We start from the raw sequence: 22,764 nt of genomic DNA, 5'->3' as shown, positions 1-22,764 counted from the left end.
TATTTTTGCAAAGGCGATACTCCGGCTACGTGTAGAGTAATCCACAAAGACTGACACAAAATGAGTGACAAAACCTGGCCAGATAATTTCAATTCATCAGTCTCAAGTCAAAGTCGAGTCTCCAAGTCAAGTAATTTTCTATCAAGTCGAGTCTCAACTCAAACACAAGTCCAAGTCGTATGACTTCAGTCCACAAATCTGCCTCTTAGTAATGAGGGTTAGATGTATGCATTTTCACATCTGACAATGATAACTGGACAATGGTCACTAAAATCCAGTGGGAAAACCCCACTAGCAACATATTTATCTGGATTATTTGTCAAAATAAGCCGAGTCAGGTTTAGCTCAGAGCAATTATCTTTCAGTGTATTTGTCACTGGCATCCTCCAATTAATAATAAAAATAAATAAATTCAGCCATAGGCCTCTCGAGTGGCGCAGCGGTCTAAGGCATCGCAGTGCTTGAGGCGTCACTACAGACCCGGGTTCGATCCCAGGCTGTGTTACAGCCGGCCATGACTGGGAGACCCATGAGGCAGCACCCAATTGGCCCAGCGTCGTCCAGGTTAGGGGAGGGTTTGGCTGGGACTTCCTTGTCCCATCGCTCTCTAGCGACTCCTTGTGGCGGGCCGGGCGCCTGCAAACTGACTCTCGGTCACCAGTTGGACGGTGTTTCGTCCGACACATTGGTGCGGCTGGCTTTTGGGTTAAGCGAGCAGTGTCAAGAAGCAGTGCGGCTTGGCAGGGTCGTGTTTCCGAGGACACATAGCTCTCGACCTTCACCTCTCCCGAGTCCGTAGACTAACTACCAATTTGATGTCACGAATTTGGGGAGAAAAATGGGTAAAAGTACAATAATTTTTTATTAAATACAAAATCAGCCCATAATTAATAGTCACCATACTTAGATAGCAATTCAGATCCAACAAATCCACAGATAACGCAATCTCAATCGCACTCCACACTGCCCTTTCCCACCTGAAAAAAGGAACACCTATGTGAGAATGCTTTTCATTGACTACAAGTGTTCAACACCATAGTGCCCACAAAGCTCATCACTAAGCTAAGGACCATGGGACTAAACACCCCCCTCTGTAACTGGATCCTGGACTTCCTGATGGGTCGCCCCAGGTGGTGAGGGTAGGCAACAACACATCTGCCATGCTGATCCTCAACACTGGGGCCCCTGTGGTGCATGCTTTGTACTCTCCTGTACTCCCTGTTCACCCACAACTGCGTGGCCAAGCACGACTCCAATACCATCATTAAGTTTTGCTGACGACACAACAGTGGTAGGCCTGATCACCGACAACGATGAGACAGCCTATAGCAGAGGTGCACAATTGGCGGACCTTGGTGCGGACCAAGTGAAGGTTCTATCTGGACCTCGACACATCTCATAAATAATTGATAAATTAAACACTGATGAAGCAAAGCTTTTTTTCAACATACACATATTGTGCGATACAGAAAAATCGAGCTTTCAAAGAGGAGTGGACAGACAAATATGCCTTTATCCTTCCCGTTCGAGTGTAAAACCACACTGCCTGATATGTTCAGAGACCGTGGCTCTAATAAAAAGTGCCAACGTGAAGCGCCACTACAAGACAAAGCACAGATCTTTTGAGCAAACATATCCACAGCAGTCTGAGGTGAGGGCATGCAAAATAAACAAACTCAAAGCCCAGTATGATTGGTCCACCAGAGTCCTCTCCCATGCATTCACTGCCCAACAACGTGCAAATGAATGTTCAATAAAAAGAGCTTCGATTTTGGGTCAACACCAAAAGCCATTTACTGGTCGGGAGAGTGATGGAGTGCATGAATGCTGTTGCTGAAACTTTACTTGACGGTAAACAAAAAGACGAGCTGTGTGAAAAGATCAAGCAAATCCCAATGTCACGTACAACAACAGCAAGAAAGAGTGAAGTACTAACAGAGGATGTATTATTGCAGCTTGATGAAGCTATTTGGAGTGAACCATGCATAGCATTAGCTGTTGATGAATCTTCTGATGTGAGTGATAATGCTCAGCTTCTGGTGTATGTAAGATTTTACCACACAGAGAAGAAGGAATTCTGTGAAGACTTGTTAGGTGTAACACCACTTGAGACACATACAAGTGGAAAGGACATATACATGGCCATAAAGGAGATGCTGAGAAAGAGGATAGATCTAAAACAAGTGATCTCTATCACCTCCGACGGGGCCCCTGCCATGATAGGAAGAGAGAGGAGCTGTGGCACGGCTGAATGAGGACAACCCTGTTCTCACAGCTTACCACTGCATCATTCACCAGTCTGTCCTGTGAGCCAATCTGTCAGAAGAGTATGCTGAAGTGATGAATACAATGAAACTCAAACTTCATCAGGGCATCCTCATCTCATCAACGTCGCCTGCTCAGAGAGTTCCTGAAAGAAGTTGAGGCAAATTACCTACTGCTACACAACAATGTAAGATGGCTCAGTAAAGGCAGGGTGTTGGAACGCTTTTGGTTCATTTAAACCTCTTAGGGCTAGGGGGCAGTGTTCGGAAGTTTGGATAAATGACGTGCCCAAAGTAAACTGCCTGTTACTCAAGCCCAGAAGCTAGGATATGCATACAATTGGTAGCATTGGATAGAAAACACTCTGAAGTTTCTAAAACTGTTAAAATGATGTCTGAGTGTAACAGAAGTGATATTGCAGGCGAAAACCCGAGGAAAATCCACCCATAATTTTTTTTTTTTAGGTCACTGTCCATTTCAACACTTGTCTGTAGGATATGCTGGATCTCCACAGATGGAACTGATTGGTCTGCAAGCAAATGTTGCACTAAGAGAGCACTTTCAACTAACTGATCATGACACTTTCTGGCTGCAGGCTGTGTCTGAGTCTTTTCGCTGGTCTAACCAAAGCAGCACTACAACACCTTGACCATGTGTGGCTCCACATACAGTTGTGAGTCTTCTTTCTCCAATATGAACATCATTAAAAATAAGTACCGTTCTAGACTCACCAATGTGCACCTACATATGTGCATGAGAATGGCAAACTCCATTCCAGCCAAGGTTCAAATCACTGGCAGAAAAGGCCATTTCTCTCACTATAGAAGAAAGATGGAGAAGTGTAGTGGGAGAGAGTAGGAAAGATACATATTAAACCTGTGGTTTCTTATTTGTTCAAAACTCAACTAACTTTTCAGAAACAGGCACTTTTGTAATTTTTTTTGTGAAGATGCAGTATTGTTTTGCTTGAAAACATTTGTGATAGGAATACTTTTATTTATGACTAAGCTGCATATTTATTTTACCTCATGTTTAATGTGTCTGCATTGAAAATGTGAAATAAATATTGTTGAAATGTAGTACTTTGTTTATTACTTAACCTCTCTAGGGTAGGGGGCAGTATTTTCACGGCCGGATAAAAAACGTACCCGATTTAATCTGGTTATTACTACTGCCCAGAAACTAGAATATGCATAGAATTATTGGCTTTGGATAGAAAACACCCTAAAGTTTCTAAAACTGTTTGAATGATGTCTGTGAGTATAACAGAACTCATATGGCAGGCAAAAGCCTGAGAAGATTCCTTACAGGAAGTGCCCTCTCTGACCATTTCTTGGGCTTCTACACTCTATTGAAAACTGAGGATCTCTGCTGTAACGTGACACTTCCTACGGCTCCCATAGGCTCTCAGAAGGCGGCAAAACGCTGAATGATGTATTTGCAGGCCCTGGCTGAAAAACAGTAGCGCATTTGGATAATGGTCGATCAGAGAACAATGAGACTGAGGCGGGTGCACGAGGCGACACCATGTTTTAATTTTTTCGTCTTTGAACGTAAACAGGGTTTCCCGGTCGGAATATTATCTCTTTTTTACGAGAAAAAACGCATAAAAATTGATTTTAAACAGCGGTTGACATGCTTCGAAGTACGGTAATGAAATATTTAGAATTTTTTTGTCACGAAACGCTTTCGGGCGCGTAACTTTTCGGATAGTGTCTTGAACGCACAAACAAAACAGAGGATATTTGAACATAACTATGGATTATTTTGAACCAAACCAACATTTGTTATTGAAGTAGAAGTCCTGGGAGTGCATGCTGACGAAGAACAGCAAAGGTAATGACATTTTTCTAATAGTAAATCGGAGTTTGGTGAGAGCCAAACTTGGTGGGTGTCAAATTAGCTAGCCCGTGATGGCTGGGCTATCTACTCAGAATATTGCAAAATGTGCTTTTGCCGAAAAGCTATTTTAAAAATCGGACATAGCGATTGCATAAAGGAGTTCTGTATCTATAATTCTTAAAATAATTGTTATGTTTTTTGTGAACGTTTATCGTGAGTAATTTAGTAAATTCACCGGATGTTTGCGGTGGGTATGCTAGTTCTGAACGTCACATGCTAATGTAAAAAGCTGGTTTTTGATATAAACATGAACTTGATTGAACAAAACATGCATGTATTGTATAACATAATGTCCTAGAAGTGTCATCTGATGAAGATCAAAGGTTAGTGCTGCATTTAGCTGTGGTTTGGGTTTATGTGACATTATATGCTAGCTTGAAAAATGGGTGTCTGATTATTTCTGGCTGGGTACTCTGCTGACATAATCTAATGTTTTGCTTTCGTTGTAAAGCCTTTTTGAAATCGGACAGTGTGGTTAGATTAACGAGAGTCTTGTCTTTAAAATGGTGTAAAATAGTCATATGTTTGAGAAATTGAAGTAATAGCATTTCTAAGGTATTTGAATAACGCGCCACGGGATTCCACTGGCTGTTGAGTAGGTGGGACGATTTCGTCCCACATACCCTAGAGAGGCTATACAAGAACCACATATGCCCACAAATCATAGCGCACGTTAGACATTTTAATGTTTTGGACCTTTGGGGGGAGAAAATGTTAGTCACTGGACCTCTTTGAATTCTAATTGTGCACCCCTGGCCTATAGGGAGATCAGACATGTCAGTGTGGTGCCAGTATAACAACCTCTCCCTCAATGTGAGCAAGACAAAGCAGCTGATCGTGGACTATAGGAAAAGGAGGGCCGAACAGGCCCCCATTAACGTCAACAGGGCTGAAGTGGAGCGGGTCGAGAGTTAAAAGTTCCTTGGTGGCCACATCACCAACAAACTATCATAGTCCAAACACACCAAGACAGTTGTGAAGAGGGCATGACAACACCTTTTCCCCCTCAGGAGACTGAAAAGATTTGGCATGGGTCCCCAGATCCTCAAAAAGTTCTACAGCTGCACCATCGAGAGCATCCTAACTGGTTGCATCACCGCCTGGTATGGCAGCTGCTCGGCATCTGACCGCAAGGCGCTACAGATGGAAGTGCGTACAGCCTAGTATTTCACTGGGGCCAAGCTTCCTGACATCCAGGATCTATATACTAGGCAGTGTCAGAGGAAGGCCCCCGAAAACAGGTCAAAGACTCCAGTCACCCTAGTCATAGACTGTTCTCTCTGCTACCGCACGGCAAGCGGTACCGGAGCATCAAGTCTAGGACCAAAAGACTCCTTAACAGCTTCTACCCCCAAGCCATAAGACTGCTGAACAATTAATCAAAATGGCCACCCAGACTATTTACATTGAACCCCCCCCCCCATTGTTTTTTACACTGCTGCTACTCCCTATTTATTATCTATCATAGTCACTTTACAAATTACCTCAACTAACCTGTACTGCCGTATACTGACTCGGTACCCGTACCCCCTGTATATAGCCTTGTTATTGTTATGCAATTTTCTTGTGTTACTTTTTGATTAAAAAAAAATCAATTTAGTTTATTTAGTAAATATTTTAACTCCATTTCTTGAACTGCATTGTTTGTTAAGGGCTTGTAAGTAAGCATTTCACAGTAAGGTCTACACCTTGTATTCGGTGCATGTGACAAATAAAATGTGATTTGAGATACATTAAGAGCATGAGGGAGGGCGGTACACTCCTACTAGTGTCATCTGGTTATAATGACCAAGGCCCATATTAAGAACGAGATAATCAAACGGCTTAGGGACAGAGGTAACAAGAGACAGAAACAATTAAATTGTACTTTGTAAACACCCCCACTTGTTGCAAAGGGTCGAAAACTTTCCGGTAAATTTCACAAAATATTCCATGGGAAGTTAAGTGCGAGAATTATGCTTAAATTATTATTTTTTTTAAATGTAGCTTATAACAGTGAACCATTTTTATTGGATACACATGGGAATTCTAGGTCTTGTGGAATATTTTGGTCAAACTATGCCCAATTGCAACCCTCTGCATGCACAGTGCATTCTTCCATCACATGTGCAGTGCACTCGTCCATCACATGTAGGGATGCACGATATATCAGTAAACATATTGGAATCGGACGATATTAGCCAAAAATGCCAACATCGGTATCAGCCCGATGTCTAGTTTTAACGGCGATGTTAAAAACCAATGTCAAAGCTACCGTGCATACCTATAACGTAGGTAGAGGATGTAATGACGCCAAGTTAAATTTTGCGCTACACGTGCAACACAGCATTCCTAACCTATCCCACGTCTTGGATCGAGCAGTCATTTGAAAGAGTAAGAAAATTTCAGCGAGACAACGCAAAGACGAAATCCATTAAAGCCAAGATAATGGATTTCATTGCCCTTGACAATCAACCGTTCTCTGTCGTGGGTGATGTTGGCTTTTGCTGACTGGTCGAGCACCGGTATACACTACCAAGTGAGCTATTTTTCAGATGTTGCCCTCACGGAGTTACACAACAATAGCATCACTGCTATTAGCTTCACGTCATACAAACTATGGAACACCGTTTGGGTCTCTGCGTGTCAAAAAAGATAGCACTGTCAAAGCTGTACAAAAAAAAGTCTGCAAACAAGCAAACACCGGCCATGAACGATGTGTTTACAATACCGCGTTGGTAATAAAGCATAATTTGTTCGACCGCAACTTCTAGGGTAGCTAGCTTTAGCTTGGTACCTAGCTAGAAACTGCAGTCATTTTCATTATTCTTAGCAATGATTTAGGAATCCTTGTGAGTAACTATTAGCTAGGTTGCCACTTGTTTGCCTATTGAAATTGAACTTCAGTTCATGAAAATAAGTAGCTAGCCAGCTACGTAACCCTGTTGCCCAAAATTAACATTATAAGCAGCCAGCTAGCTACATCTGGCAAGTGAGGCTTGACCGGACCGGGTTATGTATTATGAAGCTAGCCACAATAATGGCACTTGCGGTTTGCCTTCAAAAGAAAAGTGTCATTGACAGTGATGCAAATGAATACAAAAAGTATAATTATGCCATACTTTATTTTTAAGGCTAACCACAAAGTCCACTATTGTGGCTAATCCTTATTGTAGCTAGCTTCACAGAGATGGGTCCGACCACCATTAATCAAATAAGAACTGTCTTATAAATTAGGGTTATTTTAGATGACACCTGGCTATATAGTTAGCAAAACATATTGTTAGCAAAACAACAATCTGTTTCGGTAGCTATGTTTTTGGGGAAGAACTACATTGTTTGCATCCATGAGCTAGCTAGCTTTTTTATTTTATGACCAGCACTGTAGGTGCGCGAGACAACTTTACCAGCATCATAGCATGGGTATCAACAAATCGTTGTGACATATGAAATACGAGTGATAGTGTAATCAATGTGTAATAACTACATTATAAAATGTATTTGACAGGAAGTCATATTCAGGTCCTGATTGGTCAAATAGTGTTATTTGACGTGTATGTGAACAACGAAACAGCACAGGGAGTAAGTGAAAGAAATACATTTACATTTTAGTCATTTAGCAGACGCTCTTATCCAGAGCGACTTACAGTAGTGAATACATACATTTCATATTTTTTTTTGTCCTGCCCCCCCCGTGGGAATCGAACCTACATGGTGTTGCAAACACCATGCTCTACCAACTGAGCCACACGGGTTTTGATTATGTTTTACTGGTAATGGGGACATACGTAAATGCCAACAAAATAACTTTTTGGTCAGTGTGTGTGTGTGTGACGATGCTGGGCCAATTGTGCTCCCCCCTATGGGATTCCCAATCACGGCCGGATGTGATAGAGCCTGGATTCAAACCAGGGACTGTAGTGACGCCTCTTGCACTGAGATGCAGTGCCTTAGACCGCTGCGTCCATGTGTGTGTTAACTATTTAACTGTACTAGAATGCTTAAAAAGGCCGCTAAAATTATAAAAATCGGTATCTTTTTTTTTTTTTGGCAAGGAAAATATCGGATATCGCTATCAGCCAAAAATGTCATATCGGTGCATCACTAGTCGCACGCACAGCTGATTCTCAAGATCTTGCACACTAATGAGACGCTATTGAGCCCACACTACCTGATCCAATGACTACATGCTTTATGGTTTTGATTAGAGGTCGACCGATCATGATTTTTCAACGCCGATACCGATTATTGGAGGACCCCCCCCCCCCAAAAAACCGATACCGATTATTGGAGGACAAAAAAAGCCGATACCGATTAAATCAGAGTATTTTTTTTTTAAATGTCTTTATTTGTAATAATGACAATTACAACAATACTGAATGAACACTTATTTTAACTTAATATAATACATCAATAAAATCAATTTAGCCTCAAATAAATAATGAAACATGTTCAATTTGGTTTAAATAATGCAAAACAAAGTGCTGGAGAAGAAAGTAAAAGTGCAATATGTGCCATGTAAGAAAGCTAACGTTTAAGTGCCTTGCTCAGAACATGGGAACATATGAAAGCTGGTGGTTCCTTTTAACATGAGTCTTCAATATTCCCAGGTAAGATGTTTTAGGTTGTAGTTATAGGAATTATAGGACTATTTCTCTCTATACAATTTGTATTTCATATACCTTTGACTATTGGATGTTCTTATAGGCACTGTAGTATTGCCAGTGTAACAGTATAGCTTCCGTCCCTCTCCTCGGCCATACCTGGGCTCGAACCAGGAACACATCGACAACAGCCACCCTCGAAGCAGCGTTACCCATGCAGAGCAAGGGGAAAAACTACTCCAAGTCTCAGAGCGAGTGACGTTTGAAACGCTATTAGCGCACACCCGGCTAACTAGCTAGCCATTTCACATCGGTTACACCAGCCTAATCTTGGGAGTTGACAGGTTTGAAGGGGTGGGTATAATTTGTGGAATGTTCCAACAGGAATCTGTTTCAAAAAACGTAAAGTAAAAGGTTGCCAACCAACAACGCATACAAAGTAGCAACGCATACAAACCTAGCTAACGAATAGGAATCAACTCACCACGTAGCTTATTCTTAATGTTTGTCCATAGGCAACCAGAGTGAGGACAGACATTTTTTGGAATAAACGTGATGAGTGAAAAACGCAATGAAATAGACCACTCCCTACCCGGTATCTTATTCTGCCGCTATACAACTTTGTATGCGTTGTTTTTTGGCAACCTTGTTATTTACGAAGTTTTTGGAATAGATTCCTGTTGGAACGTTCCACAAATTATACCTACCCGGCTTGAAGTCATATACAGCTTGAAGCACAGCGAAGAGCTGCTGGCAAAACGCACGAAAGTGCTGTTTGAATGAACGCTTACGAGCCTGCTGGTGCCTACCACCGCTCAGTCAGACTGCTCTATCAAATCATAGCCTTAATTATAACATAATAACACACAGAAATACGAGCCTTAAGTCATTAATATGGTAGAATCTGGAAACTCTCTCGAAAACAAACGTTTTTTTCTTTCAGTGAAATACGGAACTGTTCCGTATTTTATCTAAGGGTGGCATCCCTAAGTCTAAATATTCCTGTTACATTGCACAACCTTCAATGTTACGTCATAATTACGTAAAATTCGGGCAAATTAGTTCGCAACGAGCCAGGCGGCCCAAACCGTTGCATATACCCTGACTGCGTGCAATGAACGCAAGATAAGTGACAATTTCATGTTAGCAGGCAATATTAACTAAATATGCAAGTTTAAAAATATATACTTGTGTATTGGTTTTAAAGAAAGGCATTGATGTTTATAGTTAGGTACATTGGTGCAAAGACAGTGCTTTTTTCGCAAATGCGCTTGTTAAATCATCACCCGTTTGTCAAAGTAGGCTGTGATTCGATGAGAAATTAACAGGCACCGCATCGATTATATGCAACGCACGACACGTTAGATAAACTAGTAATATCATCAACCATGTATAGTTAACTAGTGATTATGTTAAGATTTATAGTTATGATAGGTTTAATGCTAGCTAGCAACTTACCTTGGCTTCTTGCTGCCCTCACGTAACAGGTAGTCAGCCTGCCATGCAGGCTCCTCGTGGAGTGCAATGTAAGGCAGGTGGTTAGAGCGTTGGACTAGTAACCGGAAGGTTGCAAAAACGAATCCCCCCTGAACAAGGCAGTTAACCTGTTAGGGCTAGGGGGCAGTATTGACACGGCTGGATAAAAAACATACCCGATTTAATCTGGTTACCACTCCTACCCAGTAACTAGAATATGCATATACTTATTACACATGGATAGAAAACACCCTAAATTTTCTAAAACTGTTTGAATGGTGTCTGTGAGTATAACAGAACTCAAATGGCAGGTCAAAACCTGAGAGATTCCTTTACAGGAAGTGGCCTGTATAACCATTTCTTGAACTTCTTTTCCATCTCTATCTTTTACTAAGGATCTCCGCTCTAACGTGACACTTCCTACGTCGTCCATAGGCGCTCAGAGCCCGGGAAAAAACAGAATGTCGTCATCCCAGCCCCAGGCTGAAACACATTATCGCCTTTCTCAAGTGGCCGATCAAGGGACTCTAGGCTTAGGCGCGTGACCCGACCGCCCCCGCCTTTGGGATTTTTTCCTCTGTTTGCCGAAAAGGAGATTCCCTGTCGGAATATTATCGCTTTTCTACGAGAAAAATTGCGTAAAAATTGATTTTAAACAGCGGTTGACATGCTTCGAAGTACGGTAATGGAATATTTAGAATTTTTTTGTCACGAATTGCGCCATGCGCGCGACCCTTCTTTACCAGTTCAGATAGTGTCTGGAACGCACGAACAAAACGCCGCTATTCGGATATAACGATGGATTATTTTGGACCAAACCAACATTTGTTATTGAAGTAGCAGTCCTGGGAGTGCATTCTGACGAAGACAACAAAAGGTAATCAAACTTTTATAATAGTAAATCTGATATTGGTGAGTGCTAAACTTGCCGGGTGTCTAAATAGCTAGCCCGTGATGCCTGGGCTATGTACTTAGAATATTGCAAAATGTGCTTTCACCAAAAAGCTATTTTAAAATCGGACATATCGAGTGCATAGAGGAGGTCTGTATCTATAATTCTTAAAATAATTGTTATGCTTTTTGTGAACGTTTATCGTGAGTAATTTAGTAAAATGTTAGCGAATTCCCCGGAAGTTTGCGGGGGGTATGCTAGTTCTGAACGTCACATGCTAATGTAAAAAGCTGGTTTTTGATATAAATATGAACTTGATTGAACAAAACATGCATGTATTGTATAACAATGTCCTAGGGTTGTCATCTGATGAAGATCATCAAAGGTGAGTGCTGCATTTAGCTGTCTTCCTGGTTTTGGTGACATTATATGCTAGCTTGAAAAATGGGTGTCTGATTATTTCTGGCTTGGTACTCTGCTGACATAATCTAATGTTTTGCTTTCGTTGTAAAGCCTTTTTGAAATCGGACAGTGTGGTTAGATTAACGAGAGTCTTGTCTTTAAATAGCTGTAAAATAGTCATGTTTGAGAAATTGAAGTAATAGGATTTTTAAGGTTTTGAAAATCGCGCCACAGGCTTCAAGTGGCTGTTACGTAGGTGGGACGAATTCGTCCCGCCTAGCCCATAGAGGTTAACCCCCGTTCCTAGGCCGTCATTGAAAATAAGAATGTGTTCTTAATCTGACTTGCCTAGTTAACCTCTTACATCTAGACGTTCCGCTAGCGGAACACCTGCTCCAATATCCAATGATAGGCGTGGCGCGAATTACAAATTCCTCAAAAATACAAAAACTTCAATTTTACAAACATATGACTATTTCACAGCATTTTAAAGACAAGACTCTCCTTTATCTAACCACACTGTCCGATTTCAAAAAGGCTTTACAGCGAAAGCAAAACATTAGATTATGTCAGCAGAGTACCCAGCCAGAAATAATCAGACACCCATTTTTCAAGCTAGCATATAATGTCACAAAAAACAAAACCACAGCTAAATGCAGCACTAACCTTTGATGATCTTCATCAGATGACACACCTAGGACATTATGTTATACAATACATGCATGTTTTGTTCAATCAAGTTCATATTTCTATCAAAAAACTGCTTTTTACATTAGCATGTGACGTTCAGAACTAGCATACCCACCGCAAACCTCTGGTGAATTTACTAAATTACTCACGATAAACGTTCACAAAAAACATAACAATTATTTTAAGAATTATAGATACAGAAGATCTTTGTGCAATCGAGGTGTCCGATTTTAAAATAGCTTTTCGGTGAAAGCACATTTTGCAATATTCTGAGTAGATAGCCCGGCCATCACGGCTAGCTATTTAGACACCCACCAAGTTTAGCCCTGACCAAACTCCGATTTACTATTAGAAAAGTTTGATTACCTTTGGTGTTCTTCGTCAGAATGCACTCCCAGGACTGCTACTTCAATAACAAATGTTGGTTTGGTTCAAAATAATCCATTGTTATATCCAAATAGCGGCGTTTTGTTTGTGCGTTCAAGACACTATCCGAAGTGTAAATAAGGGTCACGCGCACGACGCATTTCGTGACAAAAGAATTCTAAATATTCCATTACCGTACTTCGAAGCATGTCAACCGCTGTTTAAAATCAATTTTTATGCCATTTTTCTCATAAAAAAAGCGATAATATTCCGACCGGGAAAGCGTGTTTACGTACAAAAGAGAGAGAAAATAAAAGTATGGGATCCCCTCGTGCACGAGCCTGAGTCTCATAGTACTGTGACTGGCCACTATCCAAACGCGCTAATATTTTTCAGCCAGGGGCTGCCTCGATATCATTCAGCTTTTTGCCGCCTTCTGAGAGCCCATGGGAGCCGTAGGAAGTGTCACGTAACAGCAGAGATCCTCTGTAATGGATAGAGATAATCAAGAAGGGCAAGAAATTGTCAGACAGGGCACTTCCTGCATGGAATCTTCTCAGGTTTTGGCCTGCCAAATGAGTTCTGTTATACTCACAGACACCATTCAAACAGTTTTAGAAACTTTGGAGTGTTTTCTATCCAAAGCTAATAATTATATGCATATTCTAGTTTCTGGGCAGGAGTAATAATCAGATTAAATCGGGTACGTTTTTTTATCCGGCTGTGAAAATACTGCCCCGTAGCCATAACAGGTTAAGCTAACTGCTCAAATATTTATCTGTACATGGAATTTTATTTGTTTGTTTTTTTACTCTTTGTTCCCCCTAATCTTTATAGGAAAATGCTACGGGCACTATCTGATGTGTGGAGACATTTCACTTCAGCTAATGTAGAAGGAAAAGCTCTGTACATTTGCAAATACTGTGCCAAATCATATGTGAGGAATGCAACAAAGATGCAGAATCACCAAGTGCATAAAGTTCCCTCAGCGCTCACAACAAGCAAACTCTGGCAAAAGTCCCTCTACTTCTATTCGAGGTGAAAAGACACCTTATCGATAGCAACAGCTCATGGTCCTCCTGGAATCAATAGTTTCTTTGACTCAATTGAGCAATGTAGTCAGAGAAATGCTGATTAGTGTCTTGCTCGAGCTGTGTTTGCAACTGATTCACCTCTGATGCTCACAGGCAATGTGTATTGGAAGAGATTTCTGAATGTTCTTCGCCCAGCATACACCCCTCCAACCAGACATGCTTTATCTACTAATTTGCTGGATGCAGAGTTCAAGTGAAGGTCAAGCAAATCATAGAGAAAGCAGACTATTGCAATCATCTCTAATGGGTGGTCGACTGTTCGTGGGCAGGAAATAATTATTTACATAATCTCCACCCCTCAACCAGTATTCTACAAGAGCACAGACACAACAGACACACTGGTGTCTATATTGCAGATGAGCTGAAGGCAGTCATCACTGACCTTGGACGACAGAAGGTATTTGCACTGGTGACAGACAATGCTGCAAACATGAAGGCTGCTTGGTCTAAAGTGGAGGAGTCCTACTCTAACATCACACCAATTGGCTGTGCTGCTCATGGATTGAATCTGCTCCTCAAGGACATCATGGCACTGAAAACAATGGATACACTCTACAAGAGAGCAAGGAAATGGTAAGGTATGTGAAGCGGCAATAACCCTCACCAAGTGAGAAGAATAAAAGCACCACATTGAAGCTGCCCAGCAACACCAGTTGGGGTGGTGTTGTCATCATGTTTGACAGTCTCCTGGAAGGGAAGGAGTCTCTCCAAGAAATGGCCATATCACAGTCTGCCGATATGGATAGCCCCATCAAGAGGATCCTCCTGGAGGATGTATTTTGGGAGACTGGTAAGCAGCCTGAAACCTGCATGGATTGAGGGAGACAATGCCATTCTGTCTGATGTTCAGACTCTGCTTGCAGATGTAAGAGAAGAAATCTGTACTGCCCTGCCCTTTTCACTGTTGCTAAAAGCAGAGGAAACTGCAGTTCTGAAATGCATCAAAAAGTGTGAAGACTTCTGCCTGAAGCCCCAAGTATGCTGGACCCCAAGTATGCTGGCAAGAGCATCCTGTCTGGTGCAGAAATCAACAAAACCTATGGTGTCATCACTACCGTGTCTCGTCACCTTGGCCTGGATGAGGGCAAGGTTCTTGGCAGTCTGGCAAAGTACACTTCCAAGCAAGGGCTTTGGGATGGAGATGCAATATGGCAGTCGTGCCAACATATCTCATCAGCCACCTGGTGGAAGGGACTGTGGATCTGCGGCTCTTTCCCCTGTTGCCTCCATCACCCCCCAAATCCCACCAACATCAGCCGCCTCAGAGCGCAACTGGTCTTGTTTGGGAACAGGCAAAAGCAGGCAACAGGCTGACTAATACAAGGGTTGAAAACATTGGTGGCCACCCGGGCAAATTTGAGGCTTTTTGAGCCTGACAATGAGCTATCCTCAACAACGTTGGAAAGTGACAGTGAAGATGAGGCCTCAGAGTCTGATGTTCAAGAGGTGGACATTGAGGAGGTCCAGGGAGAAGACATGGAAGCCTGAGAGAAAGACAACTAAAGCTTTAGTTTCTAGACTATCATTTTACAGATGCATGTTGAAAATGATTTTGGGAGATGCGATGGATCATTGGGGATCATTCAATATTCCCTTTTGTTGTTCAGTGAAATCATCCCATGTGAAGAGTCAACTCATTTAATTAAAGTTCAATTCGTAAATAGTTTTTATTTCTATTGGAAGGATTTAACAATTTGCAATGATGTCTACTTATAAAAGGTTTCCGTTTCTGTTTCCATATGCTATGGTAAATATATCAAAACGCAAAAAACATCTACATTTAAATGATATTAATTTGCATATATTCCTGTTAATTCCCACGGAAAGTTTCCACCTCTGAATATTCCCTAAAATTTGCGTGCCTAACCTCCACCGCTGCCAATTCTGTCCGATCTGTAAACATTAAAACCAGACAAAGACCAGCACAAAATTATTCAACCAAGTTTCAGAAATTACCAGAATGTCCACATTGGATTGAGTAGCCAGATTTTTTTTTAAATCAACCTTCTGGTATTTACATGAACTAATTCAAAACAGCATACAAGTATGCTATGATCAGTAGGTTACCGCTTATTTTAAAAATACCATAGGATTGGTTTGAATTGGTATAGGTACAAGATTGTCTTGAACTGAAGAATTGGATCTATGCCTCAAGCGAGGACGTGGGTTAAAACAAGAGTCAATGACGGTTCCCTGTTGCGGGACTGCAGTATGATAAATCAGTATTGTTATGGTAGGGATTACCTGAGTGGGACTTGGAGTGATTAGTCAATGTCTTTGCGTATCCTTGAAATGTGAGGACAGGGTCCAGGCACCAAGATCATTTGGATAGACCCCATCCTCACTGTAGAGCATATTCTGTTCCCGAAAGGTGTTAACCTCTCTGGGCTAGGTGGGACTTTGCGTCCCACCCTAGTCAACAGCCAGTGGAATCCTGTGGCGCGATATTCAAATACCTTAGAAATGCTATTACTTCAATTTCTCAAACATATGACTATTTTACACCATTTTAAAGACAAGACTCTCGTTAATATAACCACACTGTCCGATTTCAAAAAGGCTTTACAACGAAAGCGAAACATTAGATTATGTCAGCAGAGTACCCAGCCAGAAATAATCAGACACCCATTTTTCAAGCTAGCATATAATGTCACAAAAACCAAAACAACAGCTAAATGCAGCACTAAGCTTTGATGATCTTCATCAGAACCCTAGGACATTGTTATACAATACATGCATGTTTTGTTCAATCAAGTTCATATTTATATCAAAAAACAGCTTTTTACATTAGCATGTGACTAGCATTCCCACCGAATACTTCCGGTGAATTTACTAAATTACTCACGATAAACGTTCACAAAAAACATAATTATTTGAAGAATTATAGATACAGAACTCCTTTATGCAATCGCGGTGTCCGATTATAAAATAGCTTGGTACTCACCAAACTCAGATTTACTATAAGAAAAATTGGATTACCTTTGCTGTTCTTCGTCAGAATGCATTCCCAGGACTTCTACTTCAACAACAAATGTTGGTTTGCTTCCAAATAATCCATAGTTATATCCAAATAGCTGTGGTTTGTTCTTGCGTTCAAGACACTATCCGAAGGGTGACGCGCCGGCGTGTATCGTGACAAAACATTTCAAAATATTCCATTACCGTACTTCGAAGCATGTCAAACACTGTTTAAAATCAATTTTTATGCGATTTTTCTCGTAAAACAGCGATAATATTCCGACCGGGAGACCTTGTTTCGTTCAAACACTGAAAATAGAAAATGGAGTCTTCACATGCACGCGTGCACCAGTGTCATTGTACTCAGATTGACCACTTTCCAAAACCCCTACTGTTTTTCGCCCAGGGACTGCAGAGTTATCATTCCCCGTTCTGGCGCCTTCTGAGAGCCTATGGGAGCCTTAGAAAATGTCAATTTACAGCAGAGATCCTATATTTTTGATAAAGAGGCTATAGAAGGACAAGAAATGGTCAGACAGGGCACTTCCCATATAGAATCTTCTCAGGTTTTGGCCTGCCATATGAGTTCTGTTATACTCACAGACAAAATTCAAACAGTTTTAGAAACTGTAGGGTGTTTTCTATCCAAATAAAATAATGCATATTCTAGTTTATATGCATATTCTAGTTTCTGGGCAGGAGTAATAACCAGATTAAATCGGGTACGTTTTTTATCCGGCCGTGAAAATACTGCCCCCTATCCTAAACAGGTTAAACAACACAATGTAACTCCATGTCAATCACACTTCTGTGAAATCAAACTGTCCACTTAGGAAGCAACACTGATTGACAATACATTTCACATGCTGTTGTGCAAATGGAATAGACAACAGGTGGAAATTATAGGCAATTAGCAAGACACCCCCAATTAAGGAGTGGTTCTGCAGGTGGTGACCACAGACCACTTCTCAGTTCCTATGCTTCCTGGCTGATGTTTTGGTCACTTTTGAATGCTGGCGGTGCTTTCACTCTAGTGGTAGCATGAGACGGAGTCTACAACCCACACAAGTGGCTCAGGTAGTGCAGCTCATCCAGGATGGCACATCAATGTGAGCTGTGGCAAGGTTTGCTGTGTCTGTCAGTGTAGTGTCTAGAGCATGGAGGCGCTACCAGGAGACAGGCTAGCACATCAGGAGACGTGGAGGAGGCCGTAGGAGGGCAACAACCCAGCAGCAGGACCGCTACCGCCGCCTTTGTGCAAGGAGGAGCAGGAGGAGCACTGCCAAAGCCCTGCAAAATGACCTCCAGCAGGCCACAAATGTGCATGTGTCTGCTCAAACTGTCAGAAACAGAGTCCATGAGGGTGGTTTGAGGGCCCGACGTCCACGGGTGGGGGTTGTGCTTATAGCCCAACACCGTGCAGGACGTTTGGCATTTGCCAGAGAACACCAAGATTGGCGAATTTGCCACTGGCGCCCTGTGCTCTTCACAGATGAAAGCAGGTTCACACTGAGCACATGTGACAGACGTGACAGAGTCTGGAGACGCCGTGGAGAACGTTCTGCTGCCTGCAACATCCTCCAGCATGACCGGTTTGGCGGTGGGTCAGTCATGGTGTGGGGTGGCATTTCTTTGGGGGGGGCCGTGCTCGCCAGAGATAGCCTGACTGCCATTAGGTACCGAGATGAGATCCTCAGACCCCTTGTGAGACCATATGCTGGTGCGGTTGGCCCTGGGTTCCTCCTAATGCAAGACAATGCTAGACCTCATGTGGCTGGAGTGTGTCAGCAGTTCCTGCAAGAGGAAGGCATTGATGCTATGGAGTGACTGACCCGCCCGTTCCCCAGACCTGAATCCAATTGAGCACATCATGTCTCGCTCCATCCACCAACGCCACGTTGCACCACAGACTGTCCAGGAGTTGGCGGGTGCGTTAGTCCAGGTCTGGGAGGACATCCCTCAGGAGACCATACGCCACCTCATCAGGAGCATGCCCAGGCGTTGTAGGGAGGTCATACAGGCACGTGGAGGCCACACACACACTACTGAGCCTCATTTTGACTTGTTTTAAGGATATTACATCAAAGTTGGATCAGCCTGTAGTGTGGTTTTCCACTTTAATTTTGAGTGTGACTCCAAATCCAGACCTCCATGGGTTAATAAATTGGATTTCCATTGATTATTTGTGTGATTTTGTTGTCAGCACATTCAACTATGTAAAGAACAAAGTATTTAATAAGATTATTTCATTCATTCAGATCTAGGATGTGTTATTTTAGTGTTCCCTTTATTTTTTTTGAGCAGTGTATTTGCCCTCAAATTTGTGTACTCGCTCTCGTGCACTCGCTCTCATGCACTCGTAGGGGCGTCTGCCAGATGGAACTGCAACCTGCAACTGAACCCTACTTTGAGGCATGCATAGACTGCATTTCAAACACGTAAAAGACACACCCTCTCCCCTCACACTTCTGATGACATATCATGACGTATGATGAGTTGACACTTGCAGGGCAAGGGAAGAATGAATGAATTTTAAGTGGACCACCCATGCCCGGAAATGTGTCACTATTTCGTCCCACGGTTGTTTCAGTCATGGTGGTACCACCGGTAGTTGTTGTGTGTGCTTTATATGCACAACAGTCAATTATGACTGCATTTCATATCTTTGCTAGAATCTAATGCTAGCCATCTGACGATATCAGGTAAAAGAAAAATTACAAAATGTACAAGTGTGATGTCAGGGAAAGTTGTACGCACTAGCTAACGTTTCCAAAAGCTAACCAAACAAAAACATTACTTTCACGATATGTGTTTGTACCGTCATGTGCATTAGTAGCACAATTTCTAACCTACTTACATGTCTAAGTAAAAATGAATGCATGTTGGCTTCTTTATATTTATTTTAAGTTTGGGCTGACATTTCTAGTGGATGTACAATCATCGCAAATTGAATTATGGGGCGTTTTAGGCCCCGGAGTGAACAGAATTGTACATTGGCTAACTCCATCACAAACGAGGGCTGAGGGGCTTACGTTGCCAACTTCCCTTGCTTGGCTAATTGTTTTGACTGATGGCAAAGATGGTCGTATCGGTGCTCATCGGCCTTCGGACATAAATCTTACACAACAAGTTAGAAATCACTAATTCAACAATGAGCGGTTTGTAAGGAATGAGTGGCTAACTGCAATCATTGCAAAGCAATCACTAGCCTGCTATTCAGGGGAGTGGGTGTGTGGTTCAAGTCCCGGTATAAGGGTCTCCTTTCCAAACTTAAAGGGATAAACATTCAACATTGGCCATGCTGTCAATCCAGCATGACTTCTGCTATGTTCAAAACAACGGGAAATGCGGAACTGGGAAATCTCAGACTTCAATGAGTTCAAGACAACGGGAACTCGAAAAAAAAGAACGTGCTACGACTGGGAAAATACGTTTTGAACGGTCATCCAACTTGGAATGCAAGTCGGGTCTCTTTCTAGAGCTCCAACCTGAAGATCACTAACGTCATAATTCAACCTTGTCGCCCCTTGGTTAAGCAAGTCAGCCATATTAGCTATGTTTTTTTAAAGGCTGAATGAACTGTATCGCTGATAGACAAGGCTCCGCTGATAGCCAGGTGTAGCAGTGGTAAGGTGTTGGGCCAGCTTTCTGTGCAATTAATGTATTGTTTAGTGTTGTAGTGGCTTTGCTGGCATGCATTGAAAAAAAATATGTGTACCCCACCAAGATTTACATGCTAAATTCACCACTGCGTATAAGATGGAAATTCCCCGGTTGAACGGGCAAGACAAAAGAGTTAAGTGCCTTTGAACTGGGTATGGTAGTAGGTGCCAGGCGCACCGGTTTGAGTGGGTCAAGAACTGCAACGCGGCTAGGTTTTCACGCTCAACATGCTCCCGTGTGTATCAATTATGGTCTACCACCCAAAGGACATCCAGCCAACTAGGAGTCAACATGGGCCTGCATGCCAGTGGAACACTTGACACCTTGTAGAGTCCTTGCCCCGACGAATTGAGGCTGTTCTTAGGGCAAAAGGGGCTGCAACTCAATATAAGGAAGGTGTTCCTAATCTTTTGTACACTCAGTGTATATTGTCAGTGTCACCCAAGCACTGGTGGTGCATTTCCAATGAGGATTTACCCCAGTGTTTTACCCAAAAGGCTCAGACTTGTTTCCATCTACGCAGGTTGGCACCCGTGTCTCACTAGGCCATGGCTCCGACAGACCTGCTCTGACATGGAGCCAAGGTTAGGCCACTGGTACATTTCAGCTGTCATTTACATAACAATGGCTGTGAACCCCTTCGATGGTTAACATCTTACAAAGCATCAGTCTTGATCATGCAGAGGTTGTTAATTCTGCTCTTCACAAGTCCCCACGGTCAGCCCTAGTTATGGAAACAATTTACCTAGTATAACATCAAGGTGTATACAACTAGTTTAACACTGGTAACAACAGAAAGGCAGCCTGAAAGTATCTGCACTATTTATCAAGTGAGTTAAGTTGCATACTCAGAAACACAATTTTATAATGGCAAGGGTGTTTGATTTCCTTACATTAGCATCATTACATCAATAACGCCAATAAATATGACATAATGCCATACTTATATTAGTAACTAGGCCTACCCTGTGTGGTGACAACAAAACGATGTTTCAGCTTTCCACATGCAGAAATAAAATATAATTTGCCTAGAATCAGTTGAGGTTGTTTACTGAAAAAAATTTATGCAATTTACGACAATAATCCACGTGTAGCAGTATTTCCATCACACACCTACCTACAGTTCAACATGTACCCATGCCTATCTCTACCTCCCAAACATTGAGGAAACGTGAAACTAGATCTAAGTAAATTGATTTAGCTATTCTCTGGTTAACAATACACAAAACGTCTTGCAACGGAAACAGTTTACCGTTTAAGAACCAAACGGAACGAAACGGGCCAACTGAAGGTGAAAAATGTTGAGTTGGAGTGAACGGTTTCAAACGTTTTGCAACATTATCGTCGTAATTAATATACCCCAGGTAGGTTTGTATTGAATTGCTAATACACTTTTACTAGCAACTACAACAACGTTAGACCGTACCCACTGCCACTGGGCACACACCAGTTAAATCAACGTTTTTTTCCACGTAATTTCAATGAAATTACATTCAACCAACGTGGAATATACGCTGAATTGACGTATGGTCTGTGCCCAGTGTGTAGGGGTGAAGCCCCAGCCAGATCGTAAGAAAGCAGAGAACGTCTGAAGAAGCATGCATTTAACTAACCACTCAATAAACAAAATAACTCGAAATGTTGGGATCCCTTGCAATGCTTAAAATGTGCTTGTGTTCTCTTGACAATTGTCATCTACTGCCTCCGGGCTGGCTAGCTAACTAGCTACCACCATACAAACTACAATGGTTCTAATCTAGAACTCAATTCAGAACCGCACTCACCAGGCAATGCAGTTTTGCGTGCCGCCGTCCGGACTCCTGTTGTTGTCCACGGTCCCACGATGCTTTAGGTAACTACCTAGCTAGACATTTCCGTGAACAAAACAACCATATTGATAATTTTGTCGTTTTACAGAAATGTCTTTTTTTTCTTGTTTTTCTCTTTATCGAATCACACAATGTGCCCGAACCCCGGGAACATTTATGACTCTATGCTATTAGAACCAATGAAAAGGAAAGAGAACCTTGTAAGTACCCGCCCTACACGTTCTATGGCTGCGCAGTAGGTCTTCTGCGCACATCCTGCCGCGTGCATCAAGGCTGAGTGATCGCTATGCGTGCGGGACGACCGCTGCTACTGCGGAGTACCATGACTCCGTTCATTCAAAAGCAGGCAGTGCAGGCGACGACTCTGCTGTCCTGTGTTGCTCTGCTCACTTGTGTTGTTATGAACCAATGTGGAAACCCATCTCAATTTCAGAGCAGCCCTTTAGGTTGGTCTACATAGCAAAACAACAATCAGCCTGCTTTAGGTCTGCCCTGGATTGCTTCTGCCTAGTGGCCACCATCTTGGTTGCAAGAATCAAGAAGGACTGGAGGACAAAATGGTGGCTATTTTTTTATGGGCTCCAGCAACGGCACCACTTTACATCATACCCGTGAAGTAAAATACCAAAATGACGTGCCATGTC

General features: G+C 42.2%; 1 protein-coding gene across 1 annotated transcript in view; it reads right to left on the bottom strand.

Annotated features, from left to right (window-relative positions):
• Positions 1 to 22,313, bottom strand: part of LOC106605599 (zinc finger protein 1035) — a 42,474-nt gene extending 20,161 nt beyond the window's left edge. Inside the window, exon 1 of the mRNA XM_014201419.3 lies at positions 22,076 to 22,313. The gene's annotated coding sequence lies outside the window, so the exon portion shown is untranslated. The remainder of the gene's footprint in view (positions 1 to 22,075) is intronic.
• Between the last annotated feature and the right edge of the window lie 451 nt (positions 22,314 to 22,764).

Source organism: Salmo salar, chromosome 05 (genome assembly GCF_965601325.2).
Source record: "Salmo salar chromosome 05, fSalSal1, whole genome shotgun sequence".
NCBI classification, from domain to species: domain Eukaryota; kingdom Metazoa; phylum Chordata; class Actinopteri; order Salmoniformes; family Salmonidae; genus Salmo; species Salmo salar.
The sequence above is the reverse complement of the archived record's forward strand: the minus strand, read 5'-3'. Positions and strand labels throughout refer to the sequence as shown.